Genomic DNA, 23,747 nt, shown 5'->3' with positions numbered 1-23,747 from the left:
TTCATAGGAGATGTTAAAGTACCAATAATTTAAAAAAAGAGGAAGAAAATTCTCTTTACAGAAAATCTGTTAGATTTTTTTCATCCAACAGAATTTTGTGAGATCTTTGTTTTGAATCTATTTACTTATTAAGTAGTTCAGGTGTGCATATTAGTCAGATTAACTGAAAAGCTGACATTCGCATGAGGAATTACTGGTTCTCATGTCCTCTCACTTTCTTCTTTTTAAGTCAGTACACATATTGTTCTATAAACAAAGGAAGGAAACAGTGAGAGATCAAAAACAGCTCTGACATTTGCATTTAGCTCACGTTAACCCAAATGACCTCCAATCCTCAAGCCTGTGAATCAACCATGAACCATTTCAGAAATGAGCAGATGGATGTGGAGCTCCATCTGAATGAGGCATCAGACAGCAGAGGCAGAGAGGGGATGCAGCATATGACGAGGTCTTGAACTAACATGACCCACAGTGGCTGGAAACACACTTTGGCTGTAATGAGCGGTAAACCACTCATACACAGTTCCCCTGTCCTTCAGATGTGCATTTAAATGAGTTTGAACTGTTGTGCATCTTATGACCGCTGTGTGACTCTTCAGTTTTTTGTTGGTATGTGCATTATGTAACACTGCAGGCTTAAGTAAATCCCCCTTTTACTGAAACTTAGGATTCTAACATGCTTGGTTGTTAAGACAGCAATTTGTGTTTCTGTTTGCCTGGATCATGACGACAATGATGATGATCATGATGGTGATGATGACGACAGCATTACTGGTATCCATCAGTCTTTATCAGATATGGGTGTTGTTTTACATTGCCAATTTGTGCAGCATTGTGATCTTTCAGCCTGTTCACAGCTCCCTCCTGGAGCAGGATGGGCCTGATAAGGACTCCATTATGCTGCTCTGGGCCATTGTGTATGTGTCTAAAAGATCCAGACCCACCTCAGGATGTTTGTGTTGTCATATTCAATAAAACCTCAAGGTATAATCAAGTCCTGGATTTCCTCTTTAGTGCTCTGCTTAAAAGTGAAAGTTACTGCATATCCTGGAGGCTGGTCAAAACTAGGATCACGATATGTGGTTTACAACAGGGGTTTACAAACTTTCTAGCCTGAGACCTCCAAAATAACAGAGCCAGAGACTGGGGATCCCCACTTCCCTTGAAGGGGTCTCTAGAGGATGACACAAGAAAATACAACAGCCTAGAAACCATATGACTATTTAATGTAGTCATTTGTTGTAAGAAAGGCTGAAGCACGATTCAGTAATCTTCATATAAACGGTAGCATTTAAATGTGATAAAGCACAGGTGATGATGGTGTTTGTCTTTAAAGAGCAGCAGAGCCCTACATCATCACTCTGCAAATTACATTTTAAGGATTTAAAAAAAATAAACATTATTTCAAAACAAATGTCACCCATTAGATGGTTTTGTTTCAAGTCAAACTCATGTTATATATTTCTACAAATACTCTGGTAGGAACAATTTAAATTTTTTCTTTGTTTATTGGAGGGCATTAGTAATCTCCCTTTTTTCTTATGGAGATGAAAAAGCTGTGTTCGTTTCTATGATGAACAGAGAACAGCAGAAGTGACATTATGCTTGACAATACTGCAATCTGTGATTATGATTTAATACATATATATTGTCATGAATCTACTTGCTTGGTTAACAAGAAAAATGCAGAGAATAATGACAGTTCTGAAGTGAGTATTTCTCAACTCAAAACACAAATATTAAACAGCATAAAAAATACATTACCTCAAGTTTTCTACAGTACTGCTTTCTAAATAACTTATTTTCAGAAAATAAAATAGTTTTTCCTTTTCTGAAAATAAAACTACTTCTACAAGTGCACTATTACAAACTTAAAGGCCTTTCTGGAGGCACTTCTGAGAACATTTCCAGAACTACTTAATACAAACATAATTGCAGCCTTTATGCAATTATGTACCTGCACAGCCTGAAATTGCAATTGCAAATGCAATGCAGAAGCACTGGGCCTTTTTGTATTAAACCAGCTACCGTAGCCAGATACATACGTGTTAAAAACCACAGGCAGACCTGAAGGAGGATCAAAAATAGGTACACAATGGTCTTTTATTTTCTCTCTCATCAGACTGTAGTCTGAATGAGAAATTTAACAAAGGTAATGAACATTAAGCTTTCCCACACAAAGACTATGAATTGTCAGTTTATTCATTTAAGAAAAAAATCAATTAATCAAACAACAATCTTTGCTCACTGTGCCCCTAACTATGAGTGACACACAAACACGTTGATGTGACACACAGTTATTACTTCACTCCTTTTAAAACAAACCCAGTGTCTTTGGATTTCCCAAGATTAAGTCTTCTAGTGTTGTTTAGTATATGCAGCTGGTTAAAGACAATGTAATTTGATAACATTAGCACATTAATTAAGATCTGACATAATGTATTTAACACACAGTTTGATCCTAAAGCAATGTTTATATCAATATTTATGATTAGACTCAGAAGGATTACCCAGAATAACCCAGAAAGATTTCTGGGTTTTTCCTCGCATAGTACACATTTAGGTCTTTGTAAATATCTCTGTGAACACAGACAAAACTTGAAGCAATTATGCTGCAATGTAAAAACCTGGACCATGAATTAGACCAGATTAGGTGAAAAAAAGCCCTTAACTTCACAAATTAATGGAAATGTTCCATAGTCAAACTTTGCAAACATATATGTAATTTGGACAGGATGCAGTAGTTTACTTGCCAATTTTATTATTAAACTCCCCTGGAAGGTGATACAAAAAAATCTGTGTTCTGGGTTTGTTATATGACAGACCACTGTGTTATGAACCACCAGGACAAATTTCAGTCATGAAAAACATCTCTAAGTTTATAAAATTAAGCTTCAAAATGATTAAAAAAAATGAGGAAGATGGGGATTAAATTTACTGTTTTCTGGCACAAATCTCTCTCGTATGATAATTTTAATGACCCAGGGCACCCTGGCTGACAGATTTGGGGAATTTACCTCTCAGTGAACAAAAACCCAGCATGAAGCAGGCTGTTAACTTTCAATGAAGGCAGCAGCATTAGCTCACAACAGATTGTACTGAGAAGAACTGCTCTTTGATTTTATACTGTTGTAGCGTTGGGGGGGGGGGTGTCAAGACTTGTGATGTCATGGGTTCCTAAATTTGCTGCTCAAATTAAACCCGGCCAGGAAAGAGGTGAACAACTTTCTAGAGGTCTAAATCAAAAATTCAGTCACATGTACATCTCAGTGTTTTCACAGGTTTACAGCAACCTTATTCCAACATATCTAGTGGGTAAGACACAGACTTTGGATTTCCCTTTACAGAGACTTTAAAAGAAGAACTTGGCCAACTTTGAATACCTAGGACTCCTACTTTTATTGTCACATATCATTATGCATCCTCCATCAGCAGTTTGAATTTACTTGCAATTCTGGTAGTGACAGCCCTATGTACTCATTATCCATGGTTATGAACAGCCTTCTTTATTACATGTATCACAGAGACAAAGCAGCTGTCCTAATGATAAAACTTCTAAACTGTACACTGTTTATACTGAATTATTTCTGTTTAATTTCAGAAAGAATCAGTCTCAGATAATCTTCATTTTTAAAACAAACAACGAACATTCAATCATTTTGTTGCAATCTATGCGTGTCTAAAACGTTAATAATCTCTGCTAAAACAAACCATATTCCAAGTCGCCTGTTGTAGGTCAGCAGAAAAGTGGGGGGGGGGAGCTCATGCTTTAAAGCTTAAGTTAAATATTAAAATAAATCTCTAAATCTGTTCTCAATCCTGCTTGTAATACATGCAACGTTTGTTGCCAAATTAACTGCACTATGAGAGCTTCAGTATAATCTTGGTCCCCTTTTTAAATGAATGTTGACAAAATTCATCTGACATGGCCAAGATTGATGACCTTCTCTACTCTTTAAACATCATTACTCTGTAGACATCATCAACACTGAAATGGTATTAACCCTCAAAGTGATTACTGACATAATTCAATAATAAGCCTAAAGTGCTTCCTTTTCTTGATCCAATCATGTGAGAGGAGCAGTGTGGTCGGTGTCAGCACAACTCTGGCTTTGTGCTCTGGCTTTTCTCTCCTTCAACACACATAAAGTCGGCTTTTACATTATTACAGATGACCGTGGGGTTGGTGGTGGAGTCTGTGTATGTGCTCACTGAGGGCCGATGTTGTTTTAATAAGCAGGAGGCAGGTGGGTCGGGCAGGTCAGGTAACTTCTCTGAGAAGGTAATGTGATCTGGTTCAAAAGCAGGTTATTCAGGTTTTCCCTCAGCGGGCATGAAAAGAAGGTGAAATACCCGCAGCACACCTCCGCAAAAAAGGCTGGGTGGGTCACGCGAAGGAGGGGATAAAGAGGTTATCAGATGTCTTGTAAGACGAGGATTCAGATAAAGCAAGTTCCCTCTCACAGGAACCAAGAAGCAGCCTCACCATGTCAAAAAGGGATTTAATTAGCATTCAAGCTACTGAAAAGACACCTTTAGAATCCAAGTAAAAGTTAAGGGGCTAAATGAATGAAAAGGACAATAACGGACTGTCCCACAAGAGAATACAGATGTGGTTTAGCAAGGGGTGGGGGGGAGGTTGGGGGGGTCAGATCAGTTCTCTTAAGTACCGGGATTTACAGAGGCCAGTTTAAAAAATGCATCCTTTTCCTTGGATCAATAATCATGAAGTCAAATCCATTACCAGAAAAACAACTGAGAAATGCAACTGAGAGCTGACAACAGATACCTTGGTTTTTCAAGGGCTCTGAGTTATTCCAAGATAACTAATGAAGTTATAACACTCTGTCATCCCTTTCAGTACTGGCTAATTTAAATATTGTCCCATCCTAACTGGTGAAGGATAACCCATAGCAAGTAGTTTTCTTGCGTTCAGTTTTATACAGCTGTCTCACCTCTACAAGCAACAAGAACAGCAAGTGAGCAAGGACGATCGTGCCAAAAGAATAGTTAGGGTTGTAGTTATAGAAAGTTATAGAAAGGATGAGTGACAGAAATCAGTAGGGAATAAGCAGTGAACAGCTTTATTTCAGCTGAAAGTGCTTTTTTTAAAAAATAACTACATTTTAATGATGTTAACCGTTGTCAGTACAGCTCCACAGCTGATGGAATACGTGTACAGAGACGGTTTGACTTGTAACGCTACATTTATATGTGAGTATATCTAGTCTAGAACAGTTTATACGACAAAATATGAAAGTTTACAGCTCTACTGTGAGAATTAGTCACATTAAAAATAAAGGAAAAGTTCAGCTGGTGTTAAAATCAAGGTAGATTAAGTCAGAAATCCGGGGTGCGCTGACCTTGCTGTAAAATAGTCTGCAGCCTGAAGTTTTACAAACACTTTCAACAACCACAGAGCGATGTTTTCACAGGTTACCTAACATAAGAAGTCGATTAATAACTAGTTACAGAAGAGAATGAACTGTTCTAAGGCTTCGTATTCACAAACTTCAGCATTAATTTAGTTTCTCATCCATCGCAGATGGATCAGGCTGATATGAGCCTTTGGGCTCTGCTTTGTGCACTTAAAATCAGGTCCAGATAAAAGTCAGGAAACTTGATTTGTGACCCCAATCAATATCCACAGACTAGGAAACAGTTTGGATCTCCGTGAAGTCCAAATATTTCCCATTTAGGCAGATATTAGTCCGCTTTTCTCCCGTTTTCGCCCGCTTCTTACAGCGCAGACTTCCGTGTTTTGAAGCTTGGAGGCGAGCAACTGAGTCGCGTGCTGACGTGACGTCAGTGCAGCCCCTATTGTTGTGTGTGTGGCTCCACTTTTTTGGTATGGGTAGGTAAGGCTGGCACCCCTATGGAAGGGTGCAGAAAAGTGGGACGGTATGGGTCGGTTTTTTGGGGCTCTTTCCAACTTCTGCTCTATGGAAACGCAAAAAAAGCGTGCCGTTCTGCACCGAACTGAGCCGGACCGTTTGGTGGAAAACGACCTATAAGGGTCCCATATTGGTTTCCCTCTCATTACTACTTCTTGTTTTGAATTGAGGACTCTGTTCTACAAAAACTGTTCATCATAAGGCATATCTACTAAGCAGAAAACCAACGTTCTGTTTTCATGTATCAATTTCACAGAATGAGGGAGAACTGCATGGAAATAGACTATTCTGATCCACCAGGAAGCAGCCAGAATACGCATGTGCGCACATGCGCACTCTGGCTCACATTGGTTTTTCTGCTTAGTAAATACACGTTATAATATAACACGACATAGTCCTCAATTCAAAACAAGAATTAGCTGGGTGGAGCTGGGCAGAGATGGTCTATCTTGCTATACTGCATTATTGTTTTGGTAGAGCCCCCAGTGGCCAACTTTTTCATACTATAGGTTTAAAATTCATAAATTATCACCATCTACACATGTAAGGGACATTCACTTGTACTTCCCTCATATAAATGCACTGATTGAGGTGCTGTTTGATGTTAAAATTAAGCATTATCTGCTGTTTTCAACATTGTTCTGCAGCTTCTTGCTGCTGACATCCTGTGCTCTCTAGGATGATGGTTGTGTTTTGCTGCCTTATCAACAATAGCTTTCACTAGCAGCTCACCTGCTTTAACTACGGAAACCGTGAAACACTTCAAAAGGCGAGGAATGTTATTTGAGCACCTTTATACAACATACTGCTGATGAATACAGTGAAAGAGCAGAAACAAAAAAATTAAACATACAGAAAAGAGGCAGCATGGGGCAACTATCCCAACCACTCAAGTACAGCATCATTCTGTGGACACAGAACATGCCATACAACAAGACATAACTGAAATAGCGCAATTTATTTCGAGTAAGCTAATTAGCTAATAAACTCAGATCATGAACACTTTGAAGGAAAAACTGCAAAGCATCAGTTTCCATTCACAGAAAGTTATCAGGTGTTTTAAAGCAAGGGTTTTTGTTCCAGGTCAGTGAATATGTTGGTAGCAGAGAGCTGCTGTAGGTATCATTGATTAATGTTAGCCGACTATCATTAGCTATGCTTTGCACACACTCTATGCAAGTTGATTTCTTGCACAGCTGTTCAAAGCAGAGAGGGGAACTGCTTCACCCAGGATCTTTTATTTGAACATTCAGAGTGTTTATTTAGCTGCACTGGGTGCCAACAGTGCAAAATCACAGCCTATTTTGTTCAGCAAGGTCCTGAACATTGCTGCTCTCGGCAAACACTTGATATAGTAGATGGGGCAGCATTCAAGAACCATGATAAAATCATATCAGCACAAGGGTATATTGTCCCAGCCCCAATTTTAGCCATTTTATTGGGCAATTTGTTCTAATTTCATTCTTATAACCAAAATCACAGAACAAAAGGACAAATAAATCCTTGCCAAGCACTTTCTAATGACCTAGTAGCACCATTATGGCTGGGATATAGGTTAGTAATCAGTCATCCAGTCGAGAGAAGATATATCATGTGGCAGAGCATGTACAGACAATCAATAAGGGACACCACAGTTTGAAAAAAAAAGAGAGACTGATAATTGATTATTGATGTGGTTGTAAGTTAGAACAAACTGCCCCAGAGGAATGACCCGCCTAACATTGGGGTTATTTTTTTTTTTCCCGTCTTCGTGTGAGGGTTTCCACAGACTAAATCTGGCAAAGATGGAATTCCATCCCGGCTTCAGCCCAAGCCATGGACTCCACTCGGCTAAAGAGGGGGTCAAATACACAAGGACCTATTGTTTACTGAAGATGAGGGTAGCCTCCACTCCACTCCACCCCCATCACATCCACATCATCACTGCAGAGTGCTCAACAATGAACAGAGAGAGAGAGAGAGAGAAGGGAGGAGAGAGGACTAGGAGGGAGAGAAAAGCATCTCTTCTTCTTCTCATCCAGTTTCTTTTACAGTCTTGCCAATCTAAATGCCAGGACAGCTTAACCCCGAGTTTAAGCCAGCTTTTTTAAAGATCACACAAGCCTGTGAGACCTGGATGTGGAGGCCCCCAGTAGAGATGCTCACCTTATTCACTGACACTGGTCTTAGAATGGGAAGTTCAAATGATGTTAGAATGGCGCACCACTGGGTTCAAGGTTGTAAGTCATGTGAAAGTGGGGTTTCTGAAAAAAAAGGGCTTTGAGGCTTTTTTGTGTCTTCTTTGCTTCTCACAACAGAAAAAAACATGCAATGAAAATGCAAAAAGACATCCTGGCCACATTCAAAGTTAAAACAACAGATTTGATAACACATTAGCTATACTTAGATGAGTGGCAGTAGCTCTGAAACAATAAGGAGATCCTGTTTCCCAACTTACAATCTATTAGCAGCAGAAAAGACACAAGAAAGCAAAAGTAAGACAGTAGCTCAGGCTGTATTCAAATGATAACATTTCTAACAATTAGGTAGCTACCATTATGACAGCCAATGCTAGCATTTAGCTATAGGATAGTGAACATAATTACCGACATTAGGAACTTTTAAAAGCTTTTGAAACAGAAGAAGTTGAAACCAAGGACGGATCTCCCATTTACTAGTCAATCTAGGATGATGTTAATCTGAAGAATGGGTATTTTATATAAAAATAAAAATCAAGAGCACAGAGAATTTTTACATGTTCAAAACAAGTTACAAAGCTCCTTTGGCCGGTTGTTTGATGACATCAGTGTGCGATAAGGCAGCATATATTCTTTAATCGCATTTTTTATCCCTGTGATTAATTAATAGAAATAAATCCAAAAATTTTGGCAGCACTAGTGACAGGCCAAAACAGCACTTTACTACGCAAATATCACTATTAGCCTAACTAGTAGCATTAGCATACTTTAATGGGTGATGTTTATTTCTGGTGTTAAAAATTTACATTTTATCATGGGTGTTCATGGGATGACATGGCATTTAGGGCCAGCCTCTAGTGGACACTCAAGGAACTGCAGATTTTTGCACATCTGCTGGATACTGACTATAGCTGCTGTCAACAGGTAGCATATTACTTGTGGAATAGTTTCCTTTCAAATAAATGCAGATTTTCCTTCCAGATGTTCCCTGCCAATTGTCTTCTCAGTTGCTGATTAATCAAGAAGCAGTGAAATAATCATTTGTCAGAAATTCCAGATTTACATGAATACAACCTATAACACAACAGTTAAACAAATAACATCAGAGTGACACAGCAAAAATAATCACTGTGTGAAAAAGAGCATTAAAATGTCTGACAGCAGCAGAATCTGTAGAGCAGACACCGAGGGGCATAAAGGGAGTGACGTCTGCAAGGATGAGATAAAACTAAATCCAGGATGAAAAGCACAGACAGACAAAATTTCCCTGAAAAACCCTCTTGTGGCAGGCTGCATAAATAAAACCCTCAAACTGGACTTATCCCTCTGTCCCTGCACTCCTGACGTCCTCTATCACTATAACCATTCTGAGCCCCATTTACTGCAAACAAAGCTTGAAAAAAGCTTCAAACCCCTGTGACTTAGTGCTACAGTAGCAGAAAGAACAGGCTGGCAGCGACCCTCTGCTGCTGAGAGATTTAGAGGAGTGGCCATACAAGCCGGGGATATTTAAGACGGTTACCATGCTGGCAGGTCTCTTTGAAACCTTTGTGCTCCCCTCACGGCTCCATTGGCTGGGCAGGGTGGTTGACACCTGCTCGGGGCCTTGGGGTTCCCAGAGCTGAGCCGGTAACTGGGCACAGACACTGGCAAGCTGCCCACTGAGGGCAGGGGACAGAGACGGGGGAAACTGGAGCTTGGCCTATCTGTGTATGAGCACTTTGGATCTGTTAGTGAGAATCAAAGAGGGAAATAAATCAGCTTTATCTAGGAAGTGCTTTTGTGTGCTTATGTCACAGTAACAAGTTGTTCATTTGTTTGAATGGGGTTGCTATAATAAATCACTGTTTAACCAGATTTAACTGGGAGGGGTGGAGGGTTGTAGTCATAAAATGAGCATAATTTTCCTCCTCTGCATACACTGTTTTCTAACTGCACATAACCAATACTGTGCATTATAGACTAGCATGCACTATGCCATCAAAAAAAATTTAGGCTAAATATCATGAATCTTGCAACCTAAAAGGAAAGTTTCTATTCATTTCTTAACTACTGGGAGAGAAGTGCCTTTGTAAAAGGTAAAAGACAAGACATACAGAGTCTTATCTTCACAGTATCTGGCATTTAAACCAGATCAATAGGCTGTGAATAAATGGGAAAACAAAGAAATTCATTGTTGTTTGGTGGATGCTAAAAGACCTTACAGTATTAAAAGCACAAAGAAAAGTCTTGACACAGCCATATGGAGCCATTATTGAGGAAAAACAGATAATTTTGTTCAGAGTAAATATACTTTAACTTTTCAGTCATAAATGAAGTACTATCACATCATGCTTGCACGATCACTCTATGCATTTGTGGTTATGATAATGCATTTGCAAATAACTTGGCAATAATACTAGCTCCATACAGTAATCCTTTATCTGGAGTTTCATGGTGTGTCTAAAAAAGTCCAAAAACATAACTTAAGGTTAAGATGAAGTAAATCTTATGCCTCAAGTCTACAGCCTCTTGGGGTAACAGCTACTTTTTGGGACATCTGGTTCGGGCAGTGGTATAATGTAAAACACTGAGGATGTCTTTGTTGAGAGGTCTTTCCCCATACATTTTTATTTTTCTCAGTATACCCAGAGACCCAGGAACCAAATTGAGAAATGACATCTTCACTAAATGGACAGAGGTATTTGGCCACACTTGTTAACCACTGAATTCAGGTGTTTCATTCAGACGTGTTGCCACAGTTGTGAAAAATCAAGCACCTAGCCATGCAGTCTACATTTGCAAGCATTTGAGATACAAAATGAGTCGTTCTAAAGAGATCAGTGAGCTCAAGTGTGGTAGTGTGACAGACGCCACCTTTGCAATAAAAATGGAAGCATTTAGGAACAACAGCAGCTCAGCAACAAGGCAGACCATGTAAAATCAAAAAGGGGGGCCATCAACAGCTTAGGCACATGGTGCGTGAAAGTTGTCAATGCTGTGCCGATTCATAAGCTGAAGAGTTCTGAACTTCCACTGCAGCTGAGGCTTCATGGAATGGGTTTCCATGGATGAGCAGCTGCATGCAAGGCTCACATCACCAAGTCCACTGCCAAGTATTGGATGGAGTGGTATAAAGCACACCACTGGACTGTGGAGCAGTGGAAACATGGCTGAAATTTGGCTTCAGAAAGCTTCTAGCTCTTGAAATCTTGGGGCTGTTATTAGGATTTGGGCTGGGCCCCTATTCTCCAGTGGAGGTCAATCTTAATGCTTCAGCCTACCAAGACGTTTGGACGATGCTTTGCTTCTAACTTCGTGGCAACAGGTTGGGGAAGGCCCTTTTCTATTCCAACAAAGTAACAAAGTAGAGAACTATAAAGACATAGTTTGATGAGTTCAGTGAGGAAGAACTTGACTGGCCTGCACAGAGCACTGACCTCAACCCCATCAAGCACCTGTGGGATGAACTGGAACAGAGATCGTGAGCAAGGCCTGCTTGTCCAACATCAGTGCCTGACCTCTTAAATGCTCTACAGAATGAATGGGCAGAAATTCCCACAGAAACACTCCAAAATCTTGTGTTTGAATCCATGCCACTACAGTCCCTGTTGGTGTAATGGTCAGGCAGCTGAATTATTTTGTCCATATAGTGCATCTTAAGACATATAAAATAGAATTACAAATAAGACTGTTCTGTTGTCCAAACAAAACCATGACCTGATACCATGGACACTGAAAAGCCAAAGTCCTAGACCTTCAACATTGGGCCATGTCTTGATTTTAAATCATAAAAAAGCAGGCAAACTCCTGCAAACTGTGTCAAATGCTCGATTATGTAGGAAACATTTTGGCATCAAAATATAAAAAACACGTTTGCGCAATTTTTCTTTCCATCTTTGTAGCAGTTTCTGGTTATAGGCTAAATGTGAATGAAGATTAATTTTTTTAAGCTTTCATTTTAAAAACATTGTAGTAAAGAGAAAGTCTATGGAGACTGATCCAAAAAAACTACTACTAGTTATAGTTTCTGACTCAGTCCTCATTATCTTCCCTGATGAACTGGGAGGATGACTTGTCACATAAGACCCCATCATGGCTCCAACGCTTGCCACTTCATTTCAAATGCAGAGAGTGCAGGAAAAGCAGCTCCACATCCTGCGAGCAGAGAGGATGGTGAGGATACAGAGGGTGATGAAGGGTGATGTGAGGGATTTGGACATTCAGTGCCTGCCAACAACTCCAACCCCTCACTCCTCTCCCCTCACTGGCTCTCTTTTCCATGTATTCACTCATCATCAGCATCAATGCACAGAGATGCTCTTCTTCCTTTTTGCCGCAGCACGCCAAGAGGCTGCTGCTTCTCATTTTTTCCCCCCTAGTCCGTCTGTTGCTATTTTAGCAAGGGGCCTAACCACGCAAAAACAAACTGCAGTGGGAAATACAGCTTTAATGGTTAATTTAGTGGAAAGATCATCTCTCCTGGCAGTTCAGTGTGACATTTTTAAGCTGTTCTGCTCACCAACTTTGCTGAATAGTGTTCATCTTCCTCTTAGTATCCACTAAAACATGTTGCAACTTAATTATTACGAATACATCAGTGCTGCTTTAAGTTCTACCTCTGTCTTTATGTTTTCAAGGTTAAGAGAAAGGTGAAACACAAGAATTTTGGAAATCCTATCATATCCATACAGACTTAGTTATCAGCCGCAACAAAAATAAAGAAATAATGTTTTTGAGGTACTCAGGGCAGGCAAGTTAAGGTTAAAAATTTCTCTGTACAGTACAGTTTAAATGTCATTTAGAAGAAATTTAGCCAAAACTACCTTCATCTGAGACAAAGTACAACACAAGCAAAGATTTAGACCAGAGAAAACAACATCACTAGGCGCCACAAAGTGCTTCAAGTTTAATCAGACACAGGTGCTGCCATGTAGTGCTAGAGGCAATGCACATGGTGTATAGAGGCCCTGCAAGTTTTGTTCACAAAATGATCATCAAAACAATGCCTCTCTCCAGTTTGAAATCATGACCATGAATAGATTAGAACATACGGTATTAGGCAGCATTACTTCCATTGAATTGTACCTCATAAAATTCAGCTGAGTGCATGCAACCCATTTTCTTGGCTGTATGACTGCTGACCTAATCTGACCATCTGTACAGCACCCACCCGGCTGTAAAGGAGCTGATAACAGAGCAGACAGTTTCCACTAAGCAAGATCATACTGGTCAAGTGATATTTCAAACCCTTAGTAAGACATCAGAAATTGTAGCAGATTAAATAATCATGCAGCTGTTGACTGGTATTACAGTATAAACAAACAGAGTTGTCAAGATAACATTTTCTAATTTGATAAATAAAAATAAAAAAAATAAATAAAAAAATTGCATAACATGTTGACACCACAGCACCTCCTGGACACCATTCATTCACCATTTAAAATTCAGAATAAATCGCCATGGTATACAAGCAGCAGTCTGTTTCTGGGTTCTCCCAAGAGGTAGAGGACTTAAAATTCTTAAAAATTCATTCAGGGCTCATTTATGAAATGACAATGCTCCCTTAACTAGATTCATCATCATAAGTTAAGTCTTCTTATTAGCCACCCAGATCACTACAGTTAAGCCTCTTCGAAGTTAAAACAGTTGTTCTAATTTAAGCAAATATGCATTTAAAGTAACTGGTTTGATAAAATGCTCGATTAATCCTACAATTTTAAAGAGAGACAAAAATTCTGACACTGAAAATGTGGAAAGAGGGCATTCTGGTAATAGTTGCATATAGTTGTGAAAAGGCAACTGGAAAACGTAACCAAAAGAATGACTTCTCTAAGCAGGAATAGGTCAGTTTTATCTGTCATATTATGGAAGGGAAAAGGGGATGTTGATGGACTGTAGAAATGGGCAGTAATACGGTAATACTGTATCCGGGGTATTAAAGAAATAGCCACGGTATTGCTTTAATTACTATGATGAAGATGGTGCATAATGAGAAAGTTCTGCATTATTATATCTAATTTACTGTACACTTTCCACAGTCTGTTGTGTTTCCTGCCTGTTTCGTTAGTATTTTATGTTTTTATTTCATACTTGTCTGCTATCATGAAAGTAAATAAAATTCAAATTTTATTAAAAGCCCTTTTATTAGCATGCTATATATGTCCATAAGACATGTGTGGCAAAAGAAAACAATTTTGAAAATCACCATGGTCAGTGAAAACCGCATGAGCACAAACAGCAACCTCAGATGTTAAAAATTTATCAATTGCAGGAAATGCAAATAAATCTGCAGTGCTCTAAGTGTCCACTTGAAGCTGGCTGCTAAAGCCAAGGATTCCCCATTAACACCTTTAAAAAACTGCACTGACAGCAGAAACAAACATGTTGCAGTCTGGCACTAAAGACAAGTTTGTCTCTATAGCAGGACTGAGCAGTATCCAATTTCTAAGACTTTTACCAAGCCTTCTCCCTCTCCCTCCTTGCGCAATAGCGCACGTCTTTTCCATAGAAGCTATTTATCAAAATGAATGATTAAAATTAAGGAATGTTCCATATGCTTTAATCAGGATAAAGAATGTCTGGACTTAGTCAACTGCTTGATAACAGTGGCTACATTCAGTCACAGCGAACACTGAGCTGTGTCTAATGCGTTTGTATTCATATCTGTGTGTTCTTCAGCAGAAACGTGATCAGACATTTCAGGTTTATTTGTTCAAGACCTATGAGACAGCTCAATGTATGTGCACTGATGGTGAGCCCCATCCTGCTGTTTGTTGACCTTTAGAGCCTTTCATTTCTCATCGCTGCTTTACCTTCAGAAATGAAGTTCTTACACTGTACTTTGTCAGAGATCCTACAACAAACTAACCTTGCAAAGCAGATGGATACGCCCATTTCCTTATTTTTCACTGCCGAATCCATCTTGCAAAGCTCCCATCTGAACCGTTTGGGCCCGGTTAGAAAGTGACAGGACAAATCGGTGATGAGGGGCAGTACTTTCGGGCGCGGCATAAGCAAGCAGCAACAAGAGGCCGGTGCTTAGTGTGGATGCTGCTAAAGCGCCAGTTTTATCAGAACTCAACTACATTTCTTCTTTAAAAGAAGAACAAAAAACCGGAAGGGAGTTGTTTTCAAAACGACAAAAGTCGTGTACTGACATGTATATAGTTGCCACGTTTCACGTTATTCCTCAGTAGTGGCGCACGTGCACCTTGATAGCAGCTTTGTCACATATTTTGTTGCTCTGATTGGCCTGTAAAGATGTGACAGAACATTCATCCAATCCTTTCCCAAACGCTTAGTATTGAAGGTTTTCCAGATGAATGTGTGAAACAAGTCCATCTGGCTTGGCAGGTTAACAACAAACACTGTACATTACAGACCGACTTCAGGAGAGACCACAGCACAGGGCTGTACTCTACTGCATTAATGCCTACTCTTACACTATACTGCATTCCTTCATTGGTAAAAATATTAAAATTCATAATGCTAAGACTAGTTCATAAATTTGCACAATTAGAGGTGTTTCTGCTTTGACTGACAGCAGACGTGTTGTTTGCCTTTGTGTTCACACATTGCACCTCTAACAGCACAATACTGGTGTCCCAGTATGTGAATTCACATCGTTGATGCAGAAGTGTGAGAGGCTCAGCATGCAAGAAAATTTCACAAACACTCAGACATGCATGCAAAAATGTTCCACCTTAGCAGCTCTGATGTTACAAATTGCCAGCCTTTTCCACCAGTTTACATCTCTGACGACTTCAAATGATGGATGCAGGGGCTGGTGGGATGACTTTCCCCCTCCGTTCACTGGGCGCAGCAGGCAAAGAATAACAGGGAGGCATGTATTCCGCCTTCAAATGTCGCTCTGTAAGCGCTGAGACTCTGTCCATGCTTTATACAATCCACTGACAAACACTTAGTTCTTATTAACTGATATCCATCTGAACAAAAAGTAATTGATTAAAAATTACCAGTCAATATACTGTAGTCATGACAGTCCAATTGTCTTCTTTACATACAAGTTCCTGCTGATAACAAATTAAGTACTGAATCTGCATTTATGACACTGACATCAGTGTTTAGATAACCCAGATGGACAGAAATAATAAGAGCAAACTTTCCTTTAAAGTGCATCTAAAGGTCTGTTCTGCATTATTAAAAACAATGCTTCAGAACAGAAAGCTTGTGTACTTCTTTCTCAAACAGCGCTAAGCCTTGCTCCCATATTCTCCAGAGGTATTCTGGGTTATTTAGAGCCAAGCCTGTCAGAGAAATCACCGGAGCGAGAGCGCCTTAACTGGAAACAGAATACTGCGACCACAGAGGATGACACACTGATGGGGACAGATGTCAGCTCCAATGTCAAATGCAGATTAATGCAGTTTAGTGTTAGATGTGGCACAGACTGGAGCACGCTCACATGTGTACATGATAATGCCAACTGTGGGCATCAAATCCCTCTTAAAAGAAATGACAGAGACTGAGAGCTCATCTGAGAAGACCGCCAGCTGCATCAGAGTTTTGGGTTGCGTTTCCCCCACAGGCTGATGGACCGTTTGTGACATTTCAAGTGTGGACAACCAAGGCTTTACGATCTCAAAGTTTTGGCTACAACTCCAGCTGACGACTGCATTTCCATCTCATGATCAAGGCTTCATCCGTCTCCAGTTTTTATGCCAGTCAGGGTACCAACCCATTTTGGCATTATGCACCAAGCTGTCAACTATTTAAAAATCTCTCAGCAATTTATGCATGTAGAATTAGCTCCACATGTAACCATGGTATTCTAGCTTCAATCAGAGATGAAGTCAGGTCAAATCAGGAGTCTCGACACCAGTAGGTCCTAATTTTCAACCTTGAAGGCTTTAAATCCAACTAATACAGACTCAAGTGGCATCACTTTAGGCAAATCATCAGACTCCTGGCTGGCAGTAAGCTCTAGAGTCAAAGATGGCTAATGCAAGGTTTTTCAAATATGCAGTATTCATAGGAGCAAATATGTGGATAAGTTTTAGGCATGTACGGCACATTGTAGGGCCTGATGTGCCACAACCAAGGGGAGGAAGTGGTCAGAGTCAAGCTTACACACATTTGTCACTCAGCAGCCAAGGTCAAGCTCGACGGCACGTCTTTTGTCTGGACCTTTTCACCCCTAGTAATACGCCCGGAGACTGCCAACGGTTTTTGAGCTCTTGGGACATCCACAGCACGACCACGGGCTCGTGGCAACCCTGGATCGTGCTTGCTCACCACATCCACCCTTTACTCCACCCTAAAGGAATGGACTTAGTCATTTTTTCAACAGATTATTTTCCAATACCCCTGGTAATGTGCAAAGACATCCAGAACATGATGGGGTTGTGTCAGTCCTCTTTTGCAGCCCTCAGGTGGGCTTACTTACCATGAAACACATGTCTTCAGCCTCAGTTGTTGACCCAAGCAGACCTTTATTAGTACCTGTACAGGTATTTAGTACCTGTGATTGATAAATGACTTGTGAACTTTTTCGGTAGTTTTAAAAGAGTTTAAAGTGACTTTGCTTGCGCAGGACCTTTTTCACTTTGTCAGATTACAAACTGTTTGTCATAGTTTAGCATGCCATGTTAGACTGACTTATGTCTGACTTGAGCATTAAAGCATGATCAGTGTTAATATACACTGCCTGGCCAAAAAAAAAGTCGCCACCTGGATTTAACTAAGCAAATGGGTACGAGTCTCCTATTGGATAATTACTGCATGGGCGATTATCTTTCAGCTGGCAACAAGTTATTTAACCCCAGCTGATGCAATGAGTAACTTCTCATTTCTTAAACAATGGATTTTTTCTTCCCTAATGGCACAGGCATATTCCAAGATGAAAATGCCAGGATTCATCAGGCTCAAATTGTGAAATAGTGGTTCAGGGAGCATGAGACATCATTTTCACACATGGATTGACCACCACAGAGTTCTGACCTTAACCCCATTGAGAATCTTTGGGATGTGCTGGAGAAGGCTTTGCACAGTGGTCAGACTCTCCCATTATCAATATTAAAATTAATGCAACACTGGATGGAAATAAATCTTGTGACATTGCAGAAGCTTATCAAAACAATGCCATAGCGAATGCGTGCTGTAATCAAAGCTAAAGGTGGTCTGACGAAATATTAGAGTGTGTGACCTTTTTTTTGGTTGGCGACTTTTTTTTTGGCCAGGCAGTGTATCATTTTTCAGACAAGTAAGAGTTGTATAACTAAAGCATAATATCAATGCTAAAAAATCCTTTTGACATGGAAAAGAGTTGACTGGAAAGAGGGCATGTGCCTGTGCTACTGAACATCTGATTGGAGAAAATAATATGTTAAAATAATAAAAATAAAACCATGAAAAGAGTTGATCAATATTAGTATTTTCTAAATATCTGATTATAAGACACACTGAACAATCAGTGGTAATGCGTCAGAGTTCTCTCGTGCTTGTTTCCACTCTAAATAAGCCATACTGGCTCTCTCCGAGGCCTGCCACCAGGCATCAATGTGTAAAATCAGGCCCATCCTGCTATCATAACCAGTCAGTCCATTTCTCAAATTGTCTGGATAAAACAGCTCTCGAGTGCTCCCGTCCCCCGTGGAATTTAGTGAAAACAGACATCAGGCTTCAGCTGTGAAGTGCAAAGCCACCGTGTCAAAGCCACATCATGTTAACATCAAGACAACTGAAATCCAGTGAACAGCTGCACGACCTCCTCTGCACAGCTGACTGTTGGTCATATGGAGAAAATCATGTTCAAAAACTGCTACAGATGATGCAGCAGTCAGCACGCATTATCCCCGGTGAGCTGCCCTGGATGACAGATGGGAGGAAAAGTTGAACTTCACAAAAAGCCAGATCCGGGATTAACAGTGTGATCTGCTGCATTCACCATATTAATTCAAAAAAAGCTACATTTACGGATGAATCAAAACATGCAGCACTCTAAGTCTGATGTTTAACAGGCTGGAAATTGGTACAGAAAATCAATTAGTTAGAATCTGAATGTAGGTAATCCATCAGTGACAACCTAAATGTCTAAATTGAGGAAAAGAGCTTGTGTGAAGCCAACACTATACACGGGATGTTAAATGGAAACCCTCCTATATAATTACGGGTTGTAGGGCCCCTGCTGAGCTAGCATGTCGACCTAAAGTGGCCACAGCAAAGGCAAATGAAGGGTCAGGTCCAGTAAAGGGTATATTTAGTCTGTCGATGGCAAGCTTTTTAAAAACAACACACCCTTTTCCCCGAGTCACGTGGCTCTGCAAGATTTGAAAAAACTTCCCCATAAACATTCAGACCAGCGGAGTTTGCTAACTAGAGGAACAAGGAGTGCTGTGTGGTGTTCCCTGTCCTGCTCCTAAATATGCCTCTGTAGTTTAACATGAAAACATAATCACCAGGCGCTTTTTCTTCTAATTGAAAGGAGAAAATAAGTGGAGGAGTTTTACTATTGACATCTGCAAAAGCTAAAATAACAATGCAGGGACTCTAGTTTTGAGGATCACTGTAAAAGCAGCTACTTCTGCACGATTCTATGTCGTCATCCTCACAAGGATACCATTTTCAAACAGCAATATAAACAGTATGCTACTACAAAAGCAGCCATTACTTCTGCACAAAAAGGCCTTTCCCTCTGTCAGTATCAACCCCCCGGGACCCAACACAAGAACTTACAGAACACGGACCTGTTAAATGCAATTATTACCAATAATTTATTTTTTAGAAATGGTGAATAAGACCGCTGGTTTAGCTTAGTTTGTAGAGCAGGTGCCCATATACAAACTAAGCTAAACCAGCGGTCTTATTCACCGTTGGTTTAGCTTAGTTTGTAGAGCAGGTGCCCATATACAGAGGACATAGTCCTCAAGACAGTGGTCGCAGGGTAAATTCCCCTTCCAGGCGCTGTTTGGTGCACTCTCCATATTTCCTGTCTCTCTTTAGCTGTTTTATCTAAATAAAGGCAAAAAGCCCCTAAAAAGAAATGGTGACTACAGTGCTTTTGGTGGGGAAATAAAACAGGGGCACTCTTAAGAAAAATAAGCAGTTTGATCGGCTATTTCACAGAGAAAATGCAAAAAAAAAAACCTTTTCCATCAAAAATAGGTTGAGTGACAACCAGTGCATTGTGGTACAACAGTAGAGCAACTGCATGATTTGTTGATAATGTGCAATCGAAAATATACTGGACAACATTGTGATTACATTAAAATATCATACATAATGGTTTTTAATGATTTTACTTGCTTAGGTATACTAGGTAGGTAGGAAATAAGCAAAAAATTAAAGTGTGAAAATTTTTCAGTTGAGAATTACAAATGAAAAGTAGCATATGAAAAACAAAACATGAAGTTTTGACAATGCTGTTTAAAAAAAAAAATCCATTTGTGGAAAATAAAGGTACTTCTACAAAGGCCTTTCTACAAGCCCTTTTGTATTGTAACTGAAATGTTTTTGTGTTTACTTTCACTTTCTGAGTACTTTTAAAAATCTACATTTTTTCTTTCACTTGAGCAAATTTTAGGGCAAATGTTGCAATTCACTAAATTTTAAAGAGCATCAAGTACTAAGTATGAAATTAAGTACTTAAAAACCCTGTAAAGTGAAAATTAATCTGTATTTAGGTTTGTTGTATGACTGGTCACTGTGTTATGAACCCCCAGGTCAAATTTCAGTCAAATAAAACATCTCTAGGTTTTAAAAATTAAGCTTTTAAATTGTGAAAAATGAGGAGTATTCTGCTCCAGGATGGTGTGGGGTGTCTGTTGAATGAAGCCAGGAAATACGATCCTCTCAAATTAAAAAAAAAAAAAAAAAAAAGCTACAATCTGAATGGAGGAAAGAACTCATGCTATTGGCCTGTCCCTTGACCTAACTTTGGCCTGATAATCAAACTGCAGCTGTCTGGCTCTGTGCTAGAGAAGAGAGGAAGTCTGTTTTCTGGTTCGGATCTCTCTTATGGTGCTTTAAATGATCCATAGAACACTTTGGTTCATAGATTTGGCAAATTTACCTCACAATGAGCAAAAACGGCATTTAACTCACAGTTAACTTTCAGTAAAGGCAGTGACATCAGCCAACAACAGACTGTACTGACATGAACTGCTCTGTGATTTTTATATCATAGTGTTAGAGGGGTGGGGTCATTCCTCACTGTGTGCTGGTGACATCACCAGGCCACATATTTGCCCCGCCCAAATTAAACCCAGCCAGAAAAGAAGTCAAAAACTTTCTAACAGTCTAAATGAAAAACTCAGTCACAAGATGATCTTAGTCTTTTTACGTGTTTACAGCAACCATATTCCAACAAATCTAGTGCATTAAGACAGACATTTTGGATTTTACTTTACTTGACAACACATGATCGGTAGTACATATGTAGCGAGAGAACAATTCCATGTTTCATCTCTAGGTTAGGTTAAGGCTCACTTTATTAGAAAAAAACTAGTTTGAGATCTATATTCTCTAGTTCTTACTACACATTAAGAAAATATCATTTTACTGAAAAAGTTTCTTGGGCATCAAAAGTAGCTACTTAGTAAACTCTGAACGACCTACATTTTACTTTTACAAGAGTTGATTTATAGGCCAGTACTTTTACTTTTACTAAAGCAGACTTTAACCAAAGCAACTTTGATTTTACTTGAGGTTGACCATCTAGCCCCCCCCTTTCCATTAGTGTATTTTAAATCAATAAAGTAAGTATAATGCATCAGTATGAGTGTTTTATGTAATATCAATATTAAACCAGTTCTAAGGGAATAAATGTGACTAAAAGTTTTGAGTTTTGTTGAGATTTCAACTATAAAGGTTAAAAAAAAAAACCAAAATGTGACAAGAATTGACAGTCATTTTAATCTAAAGACTAGGACTAAACTTTAAATAGCTGCCAAAACAATACTGCAGCCCTTTTCACCCCGAAGTCAATTAGCATTTTCCCCATGACACTGAAATCCAACTGACAAATGCTTGTTTTGTTCTCTTAAGAATCATGCCTTGTTTTTCCCCAGTTAGGACAAAAAACCAGATTTCTCCTGCAGGAAGACAACAAACTTTTCAAGCTGAACTGATCTGCTCTAATGTACAGTGCATACTGCTCTAATGGGTGATTAAAAGCCCTCCTTTACTCCACTGATCTTGGAGTGAATGCTTGTAGACCATACGGTCTGGGGTCATATAAAAACCACCACTCACAGCAAAGTAATAAACCTTTCACTTGATGCAGTTTTTTCGAGGGTGCTGTGATGCCAGGGAGGCCTTGGGGCGTATAATGTGGGACTATTTTTGGAAGCTGCGAAAGCCCAGCAGAAGGTCTTGTGGTTCCCAGCAGAAGGCCTCGCGGTCACAAGCCGGTGAATGGTAGTCCCATTGGTAAGGGCTTTTAAAAACAGCCGTACAGCCAAGTGCAGGTGACTTCAGCTCCCAGAATGGAGTAGACCTGTAGGTCTGCATTTTGAGTGAACAGAAATATCTGAATATGCCTGCTCAGGATACAGGTCTTTTGGTGCACTGATGAAATAAAACAATGAGATATGTTAATCAAATTACAGTTGCTAGACCTTCCCACCAGTCAGGGTGCATTTAAAGGGTCTGTAAATATCGCTAAAACCTTCCTATATTTTACCCTCCCCTTTCCTCCTTTAAGAAGAAGTCCTTTCTCCTCTGCTTTTCTCACAGCGCAGTCTTCAGCAGGCACTGATTTCATGGTGGTAATTTTGGTCCGGCAGAGACAAAAACCTCCTTTGGAGCGCTGTGTGAAAACTCAGCCCATCACCCACAGGCTGCCACAACACTAACAGTGTGTCCTCGTGAACTTGGCATTCCAGGAGATAAAACACCAATTTCACCGTTTCCTTCACACTGCAGAGAGAGGGGTAAACTACACAAAGGCTTGCCTTAAACTTTGAACAGCTATCGCATGGACATCTTGTGATGTGGCCGAAAGATTCAGGGCACACTTCAGGGAAAATCAGGTGAAAATCAACACGCTGAATAAGCAAAATAACTCAGAAAAAAAACCCCATCTATGTTACAACAGAGAATGTGTAGGACTTAAAAAAACACCTAGTTCTGGGAAACAGGTGTTGTCTTCAGCCAACCATTTCCTAAGCCTGTCTTCCTTGGTTACGGTTGCTATGCATGCCAAGCATTCCCGCACAGCACATATGCAGCCTACAATAACACGATGGATTAAATGCTTAAAATTCAAATTATTTTTGAAACAATAGATCCTTAATTTCACTCTGAAATTAACCAAGGCAGGCTTCTTGTGACGGTTGTTGGCTCAGTGTATTATTTTAGTGTCATTAGCTAACTCTCAGCTAGTCTCTAGTCTTATTATAGTGACATTTTAGTGCTTAAGCTGTGATTGAGTAGACAGAACAATGCTTTTTAAATGTTATCACTGTATCTATGACACCCAAAAGACAATTTTAGTGAGCTATAGTTTAGGATTGGGCAGAATTCATTTTTAACACCGTCAAATCTCCTAATTTCACTGTGGTATATGGGCCACTTTAGAAAAAAATAATAAAGAGGGTCTATTTATTTTAAAGAAAAAAAAAAATCAAAGACCCACAAGTTTAAAAGTTGATTCATAAAAAAAAGTGAAATTTCTGACTTTAAAAGTTGTAAATGTGCATGGACCCTAACTTAGAATTTTTTAGATTGTAAAGCC

General features: G+C 39.6%; 1 protein-coding gene across 4 annotated transcripts in view; it reads right to left on the bottom strand.

The window, feature by feature from the left end:
• The window catches only part of sema4d (sema domain, immunoglobulin domain (Ig), transmembrane domain (TM) and short cytoplasmic domain, (semaphorin) 4D), an 85,612-nt gene that overhangs the window by 26,980 nt on the left and 34,885 nt on the right, over window positions 1-23,747 (bottom strand). The window contains exon 4 of one of the 4 annotated variants that reach the window (XM_041810803.1): window positions 9,594-9,798. The exons of 2 other annotated variants lie outside the window; for them this stretch is intronic. The gene's annotated coding sequence lies outside the window, so the exon portion shown is untranslated. Of the gene's footprint in view, window positions 1-8,039; window positions 8,133-9,593; window positions 9,799-23,747 lie in introns of those variants that run through there. One more of the 4 variants, XM_041810804.1, reaches the window with a different exon arrangement.

Source organism: Cheilinus undulatus, linkage group 17, assembly GCF_018320785.1.
Source record: "Cheilinus undulatus linkage group 17, ASM1832078v1, whole genome shotgun sequence".
NCBI lineage: Eukaryota > Metazoa > Chordata > Actinopteri > Labriformes > Labridae > Cheilinus > Cheilinus undulatus.
This window is presented reverse-complemented; position numbering and strand designations above follow the sequence as displayed.